Source organism: Agelaius phoeniceus, chromosome 14 (assembly GCF_051311805.1).
Source record: "Agelaius phoeniceus isolate bAgePho1 chromosome 14, bAgePho1.hap1, whole genome shotgun sequence".
Taxonomy (NCBI): Eukaryota; Metazoa; Chordata; class Aves; order Passeriformes; family Icteridae; genus Agelaius; species Agelaius phoeniceus.
In genome coordinates this window covers 19,447,918-19,460,702 of record NC_135278.1, presented here as the reverse complement: position 1 = coordinate 19,460,702, position 12,785 = coordinate 19,447,918, and the positions used below count along the sequence as shown (strand labels likewise).

Below are 12,785 nucleotides of genomic sequence, written 5' to 3'. Positions count from 1 at the left end.
GGATGTGTTCAATTCCTCCAGTAGGAGGGTTTTTTGGTTTTTTGGTGACATTCAGGGAAATTTAGCATTTTGTTATGTGAAAAAATAAAGCTTAAACTATTGAGTTGTTCCATATCTGGGCAATGGTACCATAAAAAGAAATTATCTCCATGGTGTCCCAGTTTAACTCATTTGTAGCAACCTGAGCTTCACCAGGTTTCATGAGGAGAGCACTAAAACAAGGAAAAACAGCACAAATGTTTCGAAAACAAAAACAAACCCAGGTTTTACTGTGCTCCACATGACCCTGGGGCTGTGCTGAGACTCAAACAGAGCCAGGGCTCCCAAAGATGGGGCACAAAGGAGCAAATGTCCAGAAATTCTACATGGAAATTCTGAGGCTTTTCGTATTTTTTTCCTTAGAAGTCTAAAATGGTCATAAAGAAAGCATTTCTGCATAGGAAACCTCTCCAAGCAGGAAAAGCTTCACAATTTGCAGGTCAGCCTTAAAACTGAGAGGAGCTCATGGAGGGAAGAGGCAAAGCAATCACAGCAGATCTGCACTAGCACCAAAATCCCAAGGTAATCCCATCACTCATAACTCCTCACTCCACCCTTTATGAAATCCTGCATGCCAAGGCCAGAAATACAATTAAACTCAGATTCCATCCCTTGGCTGTCTCCTGACTATTTAAAAGCTCACCATTGTCATGGGCTGTGAGAACACAATCAAAATCTTGAGCTGGCTCTTTGCTGAAAACCTGAGTTTTCTTTGCCCTGCACTGAAATCAAGGAAAGAGTGCCAAGAATCATCAAAACAAGTTTCTGTGAACACGGGCATAAATTGAGACGAAGCCCCTTTGTTTCAGGAATGTCCTGGATATAATAACAGCATTTGTGCTGCAATTGCAGTTCACGAGGACATAAATAATATCTCAGCCACAATTAACTGTTCACCTTTAACAGGTGAAAGGCACTGGCATAAAACCAACCTTTCTGCTCCAGTTTTGTGTTTTGTTAAAACATCCTGAAGCCAGGGAGCACAGCAGAAAGTCCCCTCTCATCCCCCAGTGCCATAGATGATCACTGGGAAGAACAGAATTCCAAACCCTTCCTCATTTTTCACACTGTGCACTGATACCAACAGAAACCCAACATGCTGATCAGCATACAGGATTGCTGAGAAGGCACAATCTTCTTTGCCAAATTAGACTCCAAGTATTAAAGTTCAAAACTAGAGAGTCAGAAATAACCAAATATCCAAATATGCTGCTAAAAAGATATGATTAATATTCCTTGTACAAAGTTATTTATTTAAATGCATTTATTTAAAATATTTAACCAGGAAATTACCATCAAGATTAAAAGAATTACACTTAGCCTACAGCAACAATATGCTAACGTTGCCAGCACTTAAAGGCTAATAATTTCCATGAGGGACACATCTGAGCACAGCAGATATTAGCAAGGATGTGTATTGGGGATGTCAGGAGGAGAATTCACCCAGTGAGATGGAGGTGGGTAGGGAGGACAATTCATCTGCAGGAGCAAAGGCACTGATGGGGAATTCTCCACACAGTGAAACCCACAGGGAGCACTGCCCACGGCAGGGGCTGGAACTGGCCGAGGTTTGAGGGCCCTCCCAGCCCAAACCGCTCTGGGATTCTGGGATTCCACGAATGCAGATCCTTCTGGAGAGTGCCAAATGCCTCTGGAGGGGAAGGTGACACAGGGTGCAGCATCCTGGCTGGGCATGTGGGACTTCATCCAATTCTGCCTTGGAAAAAGGGCAACTTCCAGCTTGGGAAAACAGGCAATTTCCAGCTTGGAAAAAGGGCAACTTCCAGCTTGGGAAAAAGGGCAATTTCCAGCTTGGGAAAAGGGCAACTTCCAGCTTGGGAAAAAGGGGCAACTTCCAGCTTGGGAAAAGGGAACTTCCAGCTGGGAAAAAGGGCAACTTCCAGCTTGGGAAAAAGGGCAACTTCCAGCTTGGAAAAAAGGGGCAACTTCCAGCTTGGAAAAAAGGGGCAACTTCCAGCTTGGGAAAAGGGAACTTCCAGCTGGGAAAAAGGGCAACTTCCAGCTTGGAAAAAGGGCAACTTCCGGCTTGGAAAAAGGGGCAACTTCCAGCTTGGAAAAAGGGGCAACTTCCAGCTTGGAGAAAAGGGCAATTTCCAGCTTGGGAAAAGGGCAACTTCCAGCTTGGGAAAAGGGCAACTTCCAGCTTGGGAAAAAGGGGCAACTTCCAGCTTGGGAAAAAGGGGCAACTTCCAGCTTGGAAAAAGGGGCAACTTCCAGCTTGGGAAAAAGGGCAACTTCCAGCTTGGAAAAAGGGGCAACTTCCAGCTGGGAAAAAGGGGCAACTTCCAGTTTGGGAAAAGGGCAACTTCCAGCTGGGAAAAAGGGCAATTTCCAGCTTGGGAAAAAGGGCAACTTCCAGCTTGGGAAAAAGGGGCAACTTCCAGCTTGGAAAAAGTCTTTCCTCATGGCAGTGTGTGCCCTCAGTGCCACTCCAGGCTGGTCCCAGCAGGCAGGGGAGCACAGCAAACCCTTGGAAAGGAGGGGAATGGAATTCTGAGGGAGGGTTTGGAATTCTGTTCTCAGCGATCACATATAGCACTGGGGGATGAGAGGGGACTTTCTGCTGTGCTCTCTGGTTCCAGGATGTTTTAACACACAAAGCTGGCAGGAGCTGTGATCCCCTGGAAGGGCAGTGGGGCTCAGCCTGGGGCTGACTCAGTGCCCAGGGCAAAGCCAGGGCTGTTCTCTGCAGAAACCCTTCACTCCCACACTGGCTGAAGGGTGAATCCATCACCTTGTCCAGCTCCTGAGTGCTGGAAGGGTTTGCTTACTTCTCACTTGGGAGGAGATGAGGAAAATTCAGTGTAGGTGTCCTTAGATCAAGAGAAAGAAAGTCAATAGCCTTTGCTGAGGCCCTGAATTATTTCTTTCCAGACACATCTGCACTTGTCTGTCCCTGGCCTTGCTGACACATCCTGAATCAGGAATTCCCTCCTTTTTCCCACACACTGTCACTGTTTACCCTGGGAATGGCATCCTTCCCTTCCAGGCACTGCTATCAGACAAAACACGATTTAAATAAAAATGTGGGGGAGTTCTCATCACAGCCCCTCTATTCACCTCTGTCCTTAAACCAATATCCTGTTAACTGTAACATTCTGCAATTTCATGTACAGACTGTGTCCTCTGGAAGATGAAATGTGTGCTCTGCCATTGAATGCTGGTCAAAATCCTTCAGTGACAATTCCTGTGCATTAATATCAAAAGAGTGTCCATGCAGGGAAGTAAATATTTAAATTTAAACATATTTTCTTCACCCAGAAATTTGATTACAATTATCTGTTTCATAACAATTTTTATAACATATTTTTATATTTTATGACACATTTATATTTTATAACATATAACCTTTTTTTCACCCAGCAATTTACCAAAGCTCAGCTCTGGCTCAGGAAAGGCCTCAAGAACTGAAGGCTGGAGATTTGGAAAATGCTCACAGGGACCCCCCCACTGGCTGTGGTCCTGTCATTGTCCCCACCTTTTCACTGCTGTCCCCACAGCAGTGTCCTCTACACAATAATATACAACACTGCAGCCACAATAAATGGTGAAGTCTTTGATAAGAAATAGTTCAGCCTCAATTGGATCTCCACAGGATTCATATTTTGAAATGGTGTTTTTCCCAAGTGGGAATTTTAGTCAATGAGAAGAGGGTGAAGGTTGTATGAGGCAGAGGAGAGAAAGGAATCCATTAATTTGTGTTACCAAATGCAAGAAAGTGATTTATGGACAGCAGGTAATGAAGGACTCTGAAGTCCTGTGAGCAAGAGAATACTGATAACTCAAAACTTAAAAAATACAATTCCCCTGGGATACTCCCTATAAACACTCCCATTTTCATACAAGCATTATGCTCCTGTACCAAACACGTTTTTCTGCCAGTCTTTAATGTTTGCACTTGACTTTCCAGCCACCAGCCAAGTTTTCACTTCTCTGGGTGCAATTGGGATTCTCAGAATAGAAAGGTGGAACCTGGACTCTTTCTGCACTGTTTTCCTTTAAAAAATCATTTCAGGAGAAGGTAATAAATTTGACTTATCTCACTATTGAGAAGATCTCTGCTCCATTAAAGTTAAGCTGTGGAAGTGCCATTTGGCAGAGTTTTTCATAACCTCAATTGTGCCCTGAGTCATTTCATCCCTCCCACCCTGGGGCATGATGAGCACGCAACACAGCAGACAAATCCCAACTTAAACAGAGATAAATTATTAAATAGCATTTCTACAGGAGGCCATTTTCTGAGAGTGCTTCCAAATGATATAAATCACTTATTCTAACAGCACTTTCCCCTCCTGCCAATTCTGGTTCCTCTGCATGTGTTCATGTGGCCATAACACAATGCTGCATTCAGATGGGTTCAAAAATCCCATTTTTCAGCTCCTACAACAGGTAACACTAATTATGAAAAGAATTGATTTGGCATCTACATTTAACACATCTCTAAGCATAAAACTTAATTATCTTATCTGGGGATACTTGGCATTTATTAATAAATGCAATACAATTTATAATACATCATTCAGGACATGTTTCAGTCTACCTTTAAGAAAAATTTACCTATCTCAGTCTTGTAAATTCTGCTTTATCTCCCAATGTCACCCAGCAGAACTGAGAGAGTAGTAAGAAATGGAGTAGGGAGCTCATAAGAACAAATTGGATTTCTAATTTAAAACTGGAATCAAACCCATTATTCAGTGCTATATTATTTTATTCTTTTGGAGAAGGGCAAAACCTTTCAGCTTCTAAGTTATATATAGTTTTCTACTTCCCCTCCCTACTGACAAATAGATTGGTTGAGGCAATTTCTCTCCATTAAAGGTTTTGCACCTGACACTGTAATGCAGCCACTGCTCAGTTACCCTTCAGGGGAGCCCTTTTCAATCCAAGGTAACAGAAGGATTTGCCTTTGTCACCTCAGCTGGGCACAGCCTTCATTGCTCCCTTCCCTTGTCCCACCTGATCCTGCTCAGCCAAGTAAACAAAACTTGTTTTGGTTAGTAAAAGATATTTTACAAATTTATGCAAAAAAAAATATTACAAGAGCTTTTGAGGTAGAAATAAAAACGAAGAAAAATATTTACTTTGAGGACAAATTAAGGAAAATTCAAATTATGTCATAATGATAGAGTAAGGGGCATGAAATATGGACAGCTAAGCAGGAAAGAGGGGCAATCCATTTACTTTGCCCCAAAAGATCTGACTAAACCTCTTCTAGTTTCTCCACAAAGAGACATATCCAAAGGTTCTCCAGATTCTTTTAAAGGGCAGGCCACGTTAAGAACTGAAAAATGCTTTTGTCTCTCACTGAAATCCAAACTCCAAATTCTCACTGCCCACAGAGCTGGCTCCTGGTTCTGTCTCTGCCAGGGGAATCTCATTCCCCTTGACATGGAGCTATATATTCAATAACCATGTCAAGTTTGAATTCTACCTTTGCATTAAATTTGATTTTGTGTGATATTTATTAAATCACTGGATAAATTGCCCACACAGTACAATAACCAGGATTATGCCCTTCGTCTCTCAAACCAAACAGATTACAGTATTGATTTAGATGAAGTAATGAGGGGAACAAGTTTTGCACCCCCTAAAATGACTTGTGTGGGAGTGCAGTTATTGTAGGAGGTGTCACACCTGTCCCACACTGCTCTGTTGTTTACCAGTGCTACTGTGAGAGAAGGAAAAGCAGGTATAAAAGGCATTGTAGGAGAAAAAAAATGCAAATCTGTTACAGTAATTTCATCTACATGGCAGAAAGAAAATACACATTTAAAACACTTGAAGCTTTTCTGGTATGTGCAAGGAACTGGGACGGGAACAAGAAAATTTCTTAGAAGAAAATTGCACACTCAGTTATTTTCTAATCATATTAATAGCTCTGCTTTGTACCTATTGCAGCTTGAAGTGGTTTCTTTTAAAAGATCACAATCAGGATGGTGAATAAAAGTTCAGCTGAGTTCATCACAATGTAGATAATGAATTTACAGTGGCAGTATTATCCTGATACCAAACACATCGTGGTATTTAATGCCGAGTTGCAAAATATCAAATTTTTTGACGATGAAGGCACAGGACAACCCAATGGCAGATAAAGGGCACAAAAACTGTAATTATTCACTGTTGCATCACCAACTTCCAGTGCAGTGACTGGGAACTGGGGTCCTGGGCAGGGCTGAGATGTGCACAGCCCTTTAGAGAGCACAAAGATCCACACTCAGAGCAGGATTAAAAACCTCAGAGCATTGGAATTGCAGTCCTGGGCAGGGCAGCCCTTCAGAGGGCACAAAGATCTACTCAGAGCAGGATTAAAACCCCAGAGCATTGGAATTGCGGTCCTGGGCAGGACTGAGATGTGCACAGCCCTTTAGAGAGCACAAAGATCTGCTCAGAGCAGGATTAAAAATCTCAGAGCAGGATTAAAAACCCCAGAGCATTGGAATTGCAGTCCTGGGCAGGGCAGCCCTTCAGAGGGCACAAAGATCCCTTTAGAGCAGGATTAAAAACCTCAGAGCATTGGAATTGCGGTCCTGGGCAGGGCTGAGATGTGCACAGCCCTTCAGAGGGCACAAAGATCTGCTCAGAGCAGGATTAAAAACCTCAGAGCATTGGAATTGCGGTCCTGGGCAGGGCTGAGAGGTGCACAGCCCTTCAGAGGGCACAAAGATCCCTTCAGAGCAGGATTAAAAACCCCAGAGCTGTGGAATTGCGGTTCTGGGCAGGGCTGAGATGTGCACAGCCCTTCAGAGGGCACAAAGATCTACTCAGAGCAGGATTAAAAACCCCAGAGCATTGGAATTGTGGTTCTGGGAAGGGCTGAGAGGTGCACAGCCCTTCAGAGGGCACAAAGATCCCTTTAGAGCAGGATTAAAAACCCCCAGCACTGGCTGCAGCCACAGCTGGATCAGCCCCAGGAGGTGGAACCTCAGATGGGCTTGAGGTAGAAATGCACAATTGTGCCAGAGAGGAGCTTTGGAGAAATGAGCTAACAGGACACAGATCCAGGGAAATTCTGGCAGAAGCTGTGCAGTTATGGGGGTTAGAGGCAGTTTTAAACACTCAAAGGCCTAATTTTGAGCTCTGCCTTGCTGAAAAAGGTCCAAACCTTTCCATCCCACCTCCCAGGAGAGGCCACTCTCTCCCTCTCACTGACACAAAGCAAACAGAAGATACATTTAGACAAAATAAAAAGCAGGGAAATTTAAGCTCTGCACCCTATGAGCTCTGTGTTTAATTCTTTGCTACCAAGACTTGGTTGAAATCCCAAGGTGCAGTTTAAACCCTTTATTCTCATCCTCCTGTGTTGGCCATCTCAGCTACAAATGGGGTACAACTCAGTGGAAGTCCTGGGTCAGGGAGACTTAATTCTATTAATTGACAGCATCACAACTGAGTAAGAAGGGATTTCCAGCTGCTTTGAGTCAATGGGGTTCTCTTTAGTCAATGAAACTTTAAATGCTAAATATTAATAGTAGGAGTAATATATATTTTTTTTAATATTATAATGTAAAACGGAAGGTACACCTTGGACATCTTAAATAAGATTTGCAGCCTCAAGAAGAGCAAAACAGGAGAGCTCCAGTAAGTTATTAGTGATTAGATCTTTCATTGAAAGGCACTCCTAGCAGGGAACAATCCATGGAAACAGCCCAGTCAAAGGTCAGCCAGACCCTCTGTGCTGAGGGACACCCATATTGTGATGGGATAACTGCAGCCTTTCATTATGGAACATTCATTCAGCCTTCTCCAAACCTCTCCCAGTTTAGATTATCCCCATGTGAAAATAAAATCTTTTATATCAATAGCAACAAGCCACAAGTCTTGATAATGATGACAGTCAGACAGACATCAAGCCATAAATACTGAAAACAGCAAAACATTTTAGGAACACCAGAGAAAACAAACAAGCCTCAAAGCCCAGATTTTTCCAGGAACTGACCCAGAATCCCCAGGCAATCAACAGCAGCACAATGAACAGGATGGGTGATGAGCTCATGGCTGAAGATAACATTTCATTTATTCAAGCACACTGCAGTGGTTTCCTTTCTCCCCATTTCCCTCTGTCCAAGGCTGCTCTGATTTTGCTGCGGGAGGGTGAAATCCTTGTGCAGAGCTCAGGAGGACCAAAGGACTGGCAGTGAAAATAGAGGGGCCTTGGGAGGGGCTGTGCCTCAAACCATGGGGAGCTGCACCAGCTGCCAGGGCTGACCCAAACCCTGGGACAAAACCCCTGGCACCTCATTGTAAGCAAATTGAGCAAAATGAAATATTGCCACCAAACACTAAGAGGTAGACACTAATAGATAACTCCATGAGTCAATTACAAAAGAAACGCCTCCAAGGAAATTTCATCCGCAAAGATTTCTGAGGAACAAATAAGATCATTTCCAAGTGATAAACTTCACCGTTGTTATATTCTTTTGCTAATTGCTTTTGCTTTCTTTTAAATTGTTTTGATTTTTCAGTTTCAATTAGTAGCCTCGGCAAGGTGTGAACTCAGACAACCTTGCTATTCTGTTTTTCTGCTCCAGCAAGAACATTTCCACATTTTTATTTTGAGAATGCTACTCAAATTAATTACTGGATTATTTATCTGGAAGGCTGATTGAAGTGATGTTTTTTTCCCCATATTGACACTGTGAAGTGGTGTAAGTCCATTGAAATGGAAGGAGTGGAGCCTATTTGTACCAACTGAGAATCTATCTGTGGGAAGCAAAGCAAAATTTTCCCTCTGGGCTCTATCTTTATTGGTAACTCAAACGAGTATCTAAAATCTATACTGTAAGAGAAATATTCCCTAGGAATTTTTCATTGAAAAGATCTGTTCCTTCTGCTTCAAGATTCTTCTCCTTATGCCCATCCCAGTTAATGCCACCAAACCACACTCAGCTCGATCAATCTCAGAAAATAAATGTAGCATATCTAGGCATTAATGGTATGGATCAATAGAAGAAGCACATTATAAATCCAAGAAGAAAATAGAAATAAAGCTTAAATACCATTAAAATCCATAATGCCTTTCTTTTACAAGCCATTTATCAGGAACAGCTATAACAGGTGTTATAGCCCACATGTCAAATTCTACATGGGAAATTTTACAACACAGTGTGCACAACTTCAGGAAATCAAAGAAAAAAAATTAAAAATTAAGTTTAAACATCAACTAGAATTTGAATTATTTTAACTAGAATTTTAATTAATTACCACTGTTTAATCTATGAAGATTTGTAAGCAAGTTGAATGGATTTGGAGAGGCAGAAATATTAACAACTCCTGAATTCTCCTACTGAAAGACACGACAACTGTGAGAGCAAATTCTCAACCCTTATCTTCAATGAACTGCCTTTAATGGTACCAGGTAATTTCAACTTTGATCAAAAAAATCAAACCCCTGTGCTGACAAGAACAATTTTTAGCTGTAATAGTGACGAGGGCAGACCACAGCTCTTGGTTTGCAGATGAGTTAAACAACGACTGAGCAGGAGCTTTGCAGCAATCCAGCTTCTGCTCACCTTCCAGTTTTACAGCAAATCCTTTCAACCCCCAAATGAAAAAACTTCCACCTTTCTGTAGAAATGCAGGGAAGCACAGTGCTCTGTACTGATCCCTCCTGAACCCTTTTTGATTTTGATATACTGATTTATATTTTAATACCCACTGTGATACGGGGTTGGTCTCAGGTATTGAGTAGCAGTTTCTGAAACACACTCAAAAGTGACACCTCAAACAAGTAAACAATCCACTTTTCATACCCAGACATTTCATCCTGTAAACAAGAGAAGACACTTTCACCAAAACAATCTGCAATTTGCATCGAGAACACACAAGATCAAAAGGGTACTTACATGAGATTTTGCTGAGGCCAAGGCAAGAGAGAGCGAGTTCCTCCAGTCAAACTGCACTTCTTGATTTATCTAGAAAACTCTGGCCTGGAAGCTGAGGACAAGATGGAACAATTTTAGCTCTGATAGCATTCTTCCTGTGACCTGTGGCTTCAGCTAAGTAATTACAGTGGCCTTGGCAAATATGAGTTAAGCAGTGTTGCCATGCCAACACACGTCCTTCTCCTTTCAAATATTTTACTGCTCCAGACACTCTGGGCTTGGAACACACTTCCCACCAGGGACTCCTACAGGAGTCTGTTTTGGACTTCTTCTATTATAGATTTCTGTTCTATTAATTAATTCTATTAATAGACTGGAAATCTATAATAGAAGAAGTCTAATATGGACTCCTATGGAATAGAAATCCATAATATTCTATTATAGATTTCTATTCTATAAATCTTCTTTTATAAATTTCTATTATAAATTCTATAAATCTACTCTATAAATCTTCTATTATCGATTTCTTTCTATAGAAGAAATTCTGACCTCAAAATGATGTTAAATGCTATGGATTTCACTTCACAGGATCGAGTATAAGCATTAATCATCAATGGATTTCCACTTCTCATAAAACTTTTTCCTGAGGAAGAAGAGCATGAAGTAGCAGTCATGATCAGCATTGCTGGTATTCAGCAAAATAAAACATCCTTGTGTACTGATATTCCAGCTGGACAAAGGTCTTTCATTTTTCTGGTCAAAACATATCGATATTGCATAACTGACACAAAAGGAGTTTGTACTCACATATCTTTTTCCAGATGAAAAACGAAAAACATGTGGAGGTTTTAAATTCTGGATTAAATTTTGCCAGAGTAGCCTTGTAGCCAGGTTTAGGAACAAGAAAGAGGAAAACAGCAAGAGTCCAATGCACATAACCCAAACCTTGTGTAGCAGCTTTGGATGTAAAGTGGAATTCCACACCAAGGAATACCAAGTTTTAGAGCATTTTAATATATGGAAAATGGACCAATGCAGAATTTACCATACCAAAGAGGAAAGTATCAATATCCTAATTGTCCCAGGGCACTGTTGATGTTCTGTACCCTGTGCTCGTGCCACAGGTGAAGCTGTTGACCTCAGCACCTAGAGGGGTCCTGGAGGTACTGGACTATTTTAACTGTATACAATTTGCACAATCATCATCACACAATTAGTGATATTTTTAGAGAGGTAAGACTTCAGTTGAGATAATAATAAAATTTCAGCTTCAAGCATGAATTGTGCTTCCTTTTTTTTTATTCCATTACAGGATTCTGCCTGTGAAATTGATGGAGGATCCCTGCAACACATTCCATAGCGTGGATGCAACAAATTGATAGCGCCAGCAAAGGCTATTGATTATTAAAAACCCTCTTAGATAAGCAGAAACTTCAAGCACATATTTTACACAATATGTAGTATAATGTGAGCCTGATCTGCATTTTTAGTCCTTTCCTGTTTTTTATTTATTTATTTATAAAATACCAGCAGGATAGAATTACAGCAGCATAACCAGCGTGAGCTGTTGTTTTGGGAAAATGCTACTTCCTGCAGCTGCATTTGCAGTGCTTTTACCAGCACCACCAATCATGAAAGGACAACTTTGAAAACAGTTTTTGCAGTCTAAAAATAGATCCTTCTGGATTAGTATTCACCTATACATGTAAATAAGTCAGTCTGATTTTCCGGCAGGCTTTAAGGGAAATGAGATTAACATAATATGAAAATAATTCAATTATTCACAAGAAGATGCAATTATCATACAATCAGTGCTTGGGAATCCAAATAAATCAGCATCTTCATATTTATATTTAAACAAAGAGATCCATCTGCCAATGATAGAAGATTCAAAGACAATTAATTTATTATAGAACAAAAGACATTGTTCTGACGATTTGAAAGTCAGGTACAAGGAAAGCAACAGAACTGATAATGACTCTAATGCATGCTTTGATTGCTGGAGATGGAAATCGCAGGAGAGAAGCCAAACAGAGCTAAGTGACAGGTTGTTCTACATGCTGGGGGCCCACGGGGAGCCAGGCTTGTGTCTGCTGGGATTGTTTGATCTCTGGTGGGTTCTGAATTAACCCTTTCTGCACAGGGCAGGGCTCTGGCAGCTCTCAGCAGCTCTGCCCTGTGGAGATCTCTGCTTGAAACCACAGATTTCTGTTACCTGCAGGGAAAACAGCATCTCTGTCCTCTACCCAGCTGCTGCTCACTAAACCTGTAGGAATCTGATAGACTTAGGGCTGTCGACACTTTTGAGATGTTCATCTGGGGACTAAAATGTGAGGGGTGGTTGCAGAAATACACATGGGTGCCACAGAAACCCCAAAACCAACCAACCAATGAATCAACCAACTAACTAACCAACCAACGAATCAACCAACCAAGGAATCGATCAACCAACCAACCAACCAACCAAGGAATCAACCAACCAACCAACCAACGAATCAACCAACCAACCAACCAACCAACGAATCAACCAACCAACCAACCAACGAATCAAACAACCAACCAACGAATCAACCAACCAAGGAACCATTCAAAACCAACTCACCAAGGAACCATTCAAAACCAACTAACCAAGGAACCAACCAACCAACCATTTCAACCAACCAACCAAGGAATCGATCAACCAACCAACCAACCAAGGAATCAACCAACTAACCAACCAAGGAATCAACCAACTAACCAACCAAGGAATCAACCAACCAACTAACCAAGGAATCAACCAACCAACCAACCAAGGAATCAACCAACCAACCAACCAACCAAGGAATCAACCAACCAACCAACGAATCAACCAACTAACCAACCAAGGAATCAACAACCAACCAACCAAGGAATCAACCAACCAAC

At 41.6% G+C, this 12,785-nt stretch overlaps 1 long non-coding RNA gene across 4 annotated transcripts in view; it reads right to left on the bottom strand.

Annotated features, from left to right (window-relative positions):
* LOC143695212 (uncharacterized) overlaps positions 1 to 10,134 on the bottom strand; it is a 33,963-nt gene extending 23,829 nt beyond the window's left edge. For all 4 annotated transcript variants that reach the window (XR_013184266.1, XR_013184264.1, XR_013184265.1 and 1 more), the window contains exon 1: positions 9,903 to 10,134. This is a non-coding gene — a long non-coding RNA (uncharacterized LOC143695212). The remainder of the gene's footprint in view (positions 1 to 9,902) is intronic.
* Positions 10,135 to 12,785: the final 2,651 nt, after the last annotated feature.